The sequence below is a fragment of the Anopheles aquasalis genome, chromosome 2 (assembly GCF_943734665.1).
Source record: "Anopheles aquasalis chromosome 2, idAnoAquaMG_Q_19, whole genome shotgun sequence".
NCBI lineage: Eukaryota > Metazoa > Arthropoda > Insecta > Diptera > Culicidae > Anopheles > Anopheles aquasalis.
The window spans coordinates 58,883,147-58,891,194 of NC_064877.1; positions in this window are offsets into that span (position 1 = coordinate 58,883,147).

Consider the following 8,048-nt stretch of genomic DNA (forward strand, 5'->3'; position numbering starts at 1 on the left):
TGACCCCGGCCGAAGCTCAGCACTATCTAGCCAGGTTCGATCAGTTGGCCAACTTGCACGGCTTTCAGTACCGCACACTATTCCATGCCCGCATTCCGTATCTCCACAAGTACCAAGGAGTGTTCGGTGGAGCGGATAGCGTCTTTCTCCAGACCACGGTGGAGCGCCAGAACGCCACTCACCGTTGGATGTACCATAAGGACACAGATCGCCAGTTGAACACAACTAACCTGCACGAGGTTGAGCACGTTTTCCTCTCATCCGGTCATACCAGCTTCTCCATTAACCGGCTGCTCCCGACAACCCTGGAGCGCCTCTATCTGAACACCTTCGATGGGACGTGCGTTCTGGTGCCCCGGAAACCCCTTCAAAGCTTCATCCTCCGCCTGTGGCAACCGTTCTCGCAGTATCTTTGGTATCTTCTGTTTTTCCTGGCGGTAGCCACCATCTTGGTGAACCTTCTGCTACCCCGTCTGTTCTCCGTCAACTATCTGCTGGCGTTGCTGTTCGGGGGCATACCGGTTGTCTACCAGTTGCGGGCACTCGACCGTACCGTGCTGTCAGTGCTGGATGTGCTACTCTTTCTGCTGAAGGAAGCTTATACGGCCAAAATCATTACCTACATGGTTCAAACACAGTACGAGCCGGAACTGAAAACGATGGCAGAGCTGGCTCGTTTGGGACCACCGCTTCTGATCAGGCCGTCCGATTACGAGTCACACCAGGAGCGGTTGGCTAGTGTACCGGGACTGCGGACGGAGGTGCGCACCGATTACTCGTACATTGACACAGCGTGGACGAGCTACTTCAGGATCACGCATGCGCATGTGGTACCATGCAGCTACGGTCGTGCCCTTGTCCATTCGCACGCCATGAGCGAACCTGGTGCACCGCAGTTCTACGTGCTCCGGGAGAAGCTCCTGATACAACCGGAAGCCTTCACCTTTCCACTCTGCAGCCCGTTCATCGAGAGGATGCGGTACTACATTTCGTGCCTTACAGAGTCCGGTATCTACGAGCATTGGTTACGAGAGGATTACTATTATCGTGTCTGGACGATCGATCCGGAGGAGATACTACGCTTCAGGAATATGGCCTCGCTGTTCTATGTGCTGCTGGTGGGCTATGCTGTCGCAATGGTTGTCTTCATACTGGAACTGTTCATTCGGCGTACCGCTTCTGAAGTTCGTCACCGTGAAATGCAGCAGTTTGGGCTGCGAGGCGATCCTTTAACATCTAGGAAGCTCTCATTCTGGTCTAAGATTAAACATTGCAAGAAGCGTGTTCTGCGTAGGGTTCAACGTTTAGGCAAAAGAGAGCTGCCAGTGCCACGTGCCGACGATTAGTAGTGTCTTACACTTGCAGGTTATGGTAACTATCACACTTGACACCGCTTGGTACTATCTTTGTGGTTCACAATCTTACTCAAGTCCTCGGATCCTCGTGAGTTACAGGAAGCACACTCCATCACTCCCTTCTTCTGCATCGAAGGGTCATGCAGCTCTTATAGATTGCGAATTTCTACCACTGTCCAGCATTTTTTGCACGGACACGTCTTGCTTGCCCCGGGGAACTGGCTGGAATCGGGACACAATAATAGATTAGATTTTCCCGATCATTTCTCCACAATTGCAGCAATCTTTGAATCATCTCTCGTGACCAACGAAACCGGACGCAACCGACAGGGCATTGCGCCTGTTCCTTTGTGTTTCGCGTAACAAAGGGACGTTATCCATTTGTACACCGCACCCCGCCCCCCACCCCCCCCCTGCCAGCAAACGACGAAAAGCGCTAGGGCGGAACCTCATCTCATCTGTCAGAAGGGATTCTGTTTTTTTTCCTTGTATATTTGATTGTAGTTGCTCTATTGGAAGAAGCTTTGCTCTGTGTGTGCAAGGCAGTGTATGAGTGTCGCGTTTCAGTGTCGCCAGTTTTGTTTTTGCCTCAAAGCTTTCTCCAAGGCGCCTTCTGTGCACCATCGACTGCAGGGCGTACGTACAACCGAACGACGGTGGCGACGGCTGCTGCTGCCGGTGCTGCTGCTACCAAGCATAAAGCTCGGCATCACCCGGATTGTTCATTGATGGAAAAGCAATCATATCAGCCAATCAGGCGAACCTGCCCGGTCAGTGATGGGCTGCCAAGCGGTTGGGTGAGGGGAAGGAATAAAGGAAAATCGTTTGTTCGTTCACATACAACAAAAAAAACAAGGGAAAAATTCGCGAAAGGGTAGTCGGAGAGCGAAAGAAGCACAGAAAAAAAGCACCCGGATGCAATTTAAGATGATTGGAAACTACTTTATTATCGACGGGTCGGCGGGCGACCGAGCAGCATAATCTTTCGCCCTGCATATTGGGGGCCCGGTTGGGTGGGTGGCTTCAACAAAAGTTTTTTTCCCCACTCCATTTCATTGTGTGGACACTCTATTCCGGCACGCTGTCAACGGTCGCGACAGCGGAGAATACAAATTAAAACGGGTGCCAGTGGCAGAAGTGTTTTGTGCGGTTATGGGCTTGACTTAGCGTTGATTGCATTTATGAAATGAATTTTTCGGGAATGGACAGTTTTTTCTATTTTTTCTCAAAAACTAGTTTTCGGTGATGTGAAAAACGTGATACAGCGCAACCACAATGAAAGCGTCCTTGTGATGTGGCAGTCACACGAAGACAATCTGTAGGCACCACACAGAAACGTTCTTTAATTTCATTGAGCCTCTGTTGATATTAATGCAAATACGCCAACAAGCGGTTGAATAAAAGGCTTAAAATCGCGTGTTTTAGAAATAAATTATTACAACATGAGCGACTTTCCATTCTTGTACGGACCACACTGATCCAAATCAGCAACATGTTGGCGTTAAAATCCGAATCCAGCAGCTGCCGTGTGCTGACGAACGAGTGGTGCCAAGCCCGCCAGTGGCACACATTTTCGTTAATGAAGTCATACCGAGAAGGAACGGAATGGAAAATGAAATCCTGATGATGCTTCAGTCTGTCTCCAGCTAGGAATGATTTTTCATAATGATTTTCCATGCGTTTTTTTCCATGAGTTTTCATCGTCATTCACATGCCACACGACGGCACACAGCATGGCGAGCAGAGTTCATTTCCGATGAGCACAGTTTCATCATAATCATAATATCCCCCTTTTAAATCGGGCTTATGTTGAAAAGCCCTCAGACAGCCCCGTACCAGTCGTGTGGCTAAGCTCCCACCTCTTTTACGGACCCTCTTGGTAGGGCGAAAGGTCGTCACCAGATCGTAATCAGTGTTCAAGCTTCGAGAACTCGAGGGGGTGGAGGAACACGGGGCGTGACCGAGGACGCCTCAATCAGGACGCCGTTCAGGGGACGTCGTGTGCCCGGCTAGGCTTACGCAATGCCTCGTGCTTTCGTGCAACCGGTGCATAAGAAGGCCGAGCATTAAGGAGGGGGATTACAATCAAATTTAATTAAGGGATTATAACCATCACATCGTGTCACGTGGCTCGTGCCGGAACGGGTGCTTTCGTTTGAGCTTTTCTGTGTTTTTCTTGGAGGCTGTTGTGGGTTTGACTCTGACTTCTTTTGTAGGTGATTTGCCGGAGCAAAAACCCTTCTCCGATCCTCTCCAATTTGAGAGCCGTTTGTTTTTGAGCATATTGATTGCTGAATCTCGATAGAGTTGTGTACGGCGGTGTGCTAATTCAGACCAATAGCTCCACAAAGAAGTGTGATTTTTTATTTCTACGAATCGTGTCAAATATAGCAATAAATTGTCTTATGATATTGTTAGTATCTTCACTAAGTCACATGTGATATCAGTTCAGTTTCAATACAATAGAATTCTGATATTATTAGCGCTAGGATTCAAGTAGTCAAGAACATTATAATTTCAGTGCAGACCATTTTCGAAGCATGTTTTAAAACAGTTTCTTTTGGTCAGCAAAAGCTTCTGCGAATCTTTTGGCCAACGTAACATCTTAATCTGTTTGATAATCTTCTCCCGTAGACGTGGCGTGGTTGATGATTGTCGACGTAGCTGGTAAGCTTTTAAGTAATCTGCAAGAGGTGAAACTATGGACTGCACACATGCAATATTATTTACACGTTGTTGCCATCTCATCCTTTACATTCAGCTGTCGAGTTTGACTTTTTCCTGGTTCTTATAAACATGAGGATCTTAAAGGGGCATCGTTTCGGAACATTACGTAACAATAGTTAGTTGTTCTGGGAAAAGAGAGCTAAAGTAGCACAAACAAAATCTTTAAACCCTATTATGAGAATAAGAAGAAACGCTTCCTCAAGAGTACTACATCAAGTGAAATTTTTTGCCGACGAGACGACCTTATTTTGGATTTTTCTTTGCTTCTAAAATCTTGGTGTGCAAGATTAAACAATACTAGAAAGTTCTGCCACTTTCGATATGCCAACTGATACTGTCTAAGTATCAATCGAACAGTTAAACAAAGTAGTTTTGAACATTCCCTTTTCAAACAGAACATCAGGGAGTTCCGTTACGTATTTAACCTTAACGCAAGAAGCAAATCTCATAGATGGAGAGTAGAACAGTAATTGACGCAACAATTCCGACAGGGTAAATATATTCAATTGCTTAAATGTTTTTAAACATTGTTGGCGTATACAATTGGTTGTACAGGGTTACTGATACGAAGTGTTGCGGTGCGAACGACCAAAGAGATGTTGTACTTGCACGAACGTGGCGCATTTTCAAACATTGTGTACTCCGATGAGAAAAAATTTCAAATTAATCTATCCATAACCTTTAAAAACAATCGTGATTACTTGACCGATTGGATTTCAACACACATTGGATTTCGAATTCGCCAGACGCAAATCCGATGGACCATTCCGTCTGGTCAGGCCGTTAGAGAGCAAGGTAAGGAGTAAAAAATAAGCCAGTATGAATGCGATACTGAAATCGATTGTACGAGAACGAGCCAAAAATACCGCAAGATCACATTCGTGCAGCATCAATTTTTTTCAGGCCGTTAGAAGGCTAAAGTTGAGCCAAATGTGGTCACCTCGAGCTAAAGCGAATAGTTTCTGAAAATTTGATTATCTTAAAACAATTTTGTCTTTGAAATCAATACAAAATCATTTCAAACAAAAAAGTTATAGAGTTTTGAATAGGTAACACTTCATGTCAGTAACCCTGTATAACCGTCCAACCGATTGCAATAATCGCTGTTTGAAACAAAGGTTTCTGCTCGTTCTTTGTTGCTTTTTTACCGCTGTTTGCTACCTTTAATCCACTTTATTGACTATATCTGAAAAGTCCTTTCCGGTGTCGTAGTGAAGTAATTTTAAGGGATTTTAAGGGACTTTACGGTTCGCAACAGTTGACTAAAATTGTTCCAAACACTATATAAAAGTGCCAGCCACAGTTTCACCTTTCGCTCTTACTGCTCTAACATTCTGTACCAAGTGCACCTCGACTCGACTCAAAATCTCGCGTGTCAATTAATCAGGAACAATCTTTTCAACCCATTTCCGGCCGCCACGAATCCCGCGTGGAGTGTCCTTCGGCCCCAGCGGAGCACTTTGGCACGCTCATCGATACGGGAAGCGTGCCGTTCCGCAGTAGCAGTTCGCGTCAGGCGACAGACTCTCCAGCGAACCGGCACTGTTTGGCCTCGGCTGTGCATATGTGTGCGTGTGCGAAAGAAGTGCAGTTTCTTAATTCTTACGTGCTGGTACGGCACTACAGGATCCCCCCCCCCTCCCCCCTTGCCTTGGTAATGCCCCATTGAGCAAGTCACGTAACGTAAACTTCAGCACTTTGTGCGCGTTAAGTAAGTGACACTTGGGATGCGCGAATCGCGAGCCGAGAAGGAACCTCCCCCCTCCCCCTCGGTAGGGCTGCATAAGTATTAAATTGCATTTAAGCAAAGCGAGAGCGACACGGCTGGTTAAGACTGTCGGATACGAGATTTCTTAGTTCTGGAAGGAATTACTGGAAAAGAAATTAATGGTGCGAATCGAAGAGGAATTTCTATATTCTTCGCCATCCACTGTGGTTGCAGTAGCAACGTATCAGTGCCTCAGCACACCCAGCACCCAACTCAGCATCTCCTTACAACTGGATACGAACTAGCGTTCCAGCGTTCGCACTAGGGAAGTGATTGAGCGCGTGTCCAAGTGGTGAATATTGGTAAAACACCTAGGAACGTGAATGACTCCTTCGAGCGAAAGCGAGCGAGCGAGAAAGAGAACGATAGAGTTATTGCTGGGGCACCGATCTGGCGTCAGTGCCTTGGACCACCCGTTCTAAGGGCTGTCCAAGATTCAGGTTCAACATGGAGCAAATCTCCAGGGAGCTGGGCGCCAGCCTGACAAATGGGATGGGATGCAACGGAGCGAACGTTGGTCGGATGGAAGGATGGATGGCATCGATCCCGACACCGACGCTGCTTCTGGTGGTGGTGAAGGTGATGGTGATGGTGTGGTGGCCAACGAACCGGAAGTCGTTCGTAATCGGTCGTGCGAGAGCATAATCAAATTGTGACCAGTTGTGTACATATTTGATTAAGCGTTTCCAGCGACACCACAGCTGTGATGGGTGCTGTGGGTGCTGTTTGACTAACGATCCACCCCCCCCCCCTCCCCATTCACGCCAAGTGCCAACGACACCACCATCAGCTTCCGGTCGTCCCAGCCCAGCCCAGCCCAGCCCAACAACTCCAGGATGCTTCTCTACCCCGCCGTCTCTCTCTCTCGTTCTGGGTAGGTGATTATCGAGTGACGTTAATGAGATGGAATTTCATTTGCCATAATCAAATGCGACCACCGTTGAGGGGCAGGTGGCACGGAGAAAGAGGGGCTGATATGGATGCCAGGCATTGATGGATGGATAACCGTGGCCGCCGGCTGTACGTGGTGCACTGTGGGTGCAACCACGGGGACGTGATCATCGTTCCGGGTTCCGCAGGATGCAGCAGCATTTTTGTGACTTCCAGCTCGATGCTTCTCGCTCTCTCTCTCTCTTTCTCTCTCTCACTCTCTCTCTCTCTCTCTCTCTCTCTCTCTCTCTCTCTCTCTCTCTCTCTCTCTCTATCTCTCTCTCTATCTCTCTCTCTCTGCCCAGGGCCACGTGGCAATTGAAATCGTCGTCGCGTTGGCGGTGAATCCATATAAATAAATCTGTTACGACCAAATGGAGGGGATTCCCGGAACTCTCGGAAGATGAATAGCAACTCACTGAACCTTATCATACGCGCTTGGACCATCTTGGTGACCGTGGTACCCAACGAGAACAGCTTTGTTGCGCCTCGGGACGATGCTGGTGCGCTCTCTCTCTATGGGTGCATATGTTTATCCGAATCCGGAGGTATTCCGGAGAACGCAGCAAAACAAACGATCCCCAGCCGACGGGGGAAGCTCCTTCGTCGTTCGTTTCGAAGGAAATCGTTCACCCGTGAAAAGAGCGGATGAAAAATCGTTCAAACGGTGGTATGGCAGTCCCTCCGCTGCCCGAGGAAAGGTGCACACGTGCGATACACACATTTGTCATAAGAAGATTAGGACCACCAAACCCCCCCCCCCTCCCCCACTCCATGGTGCTGCACCACTTGCTGAGGATGATTTTTGTTTTTCCGTTTTCCTGTTAACTTACCATTGTCTCTGGTGTTTGTTTGTGAGTGTGTGGTCAGATCGCTTTCGATGACCGACGACGACCACGAGGACGATCTGGTCCATCCTGTCCGGTGGCTCGTGGAGGATGTTATGCTACCAACCCTCCAGCAATGGGGTCACTCGAGTTTATTTGTGACGGTATTTGAAGAGGCTTTGTGTGCCTTGCGTATGGTTGCCCCCCCCCCCCATTCCCTTTGCTCTTTCTTTTTTACGACTCACTTCACGCAAATACACGCGCGCGTTTGTTCACGCGAGTTGAAACGAGCTCGAGTCTTGGGCTGGAGGATCGTTTCCAGATGCGAGCTGTTTGTCATGCTTATGCAGGGCATCTTACATTCCGGTCCGGTAAGTCTCACCAAAGTAATGTGACGTCTTAGACGTGGAAGACGTTCTTAGGGGTTGAGGAGCACTATCA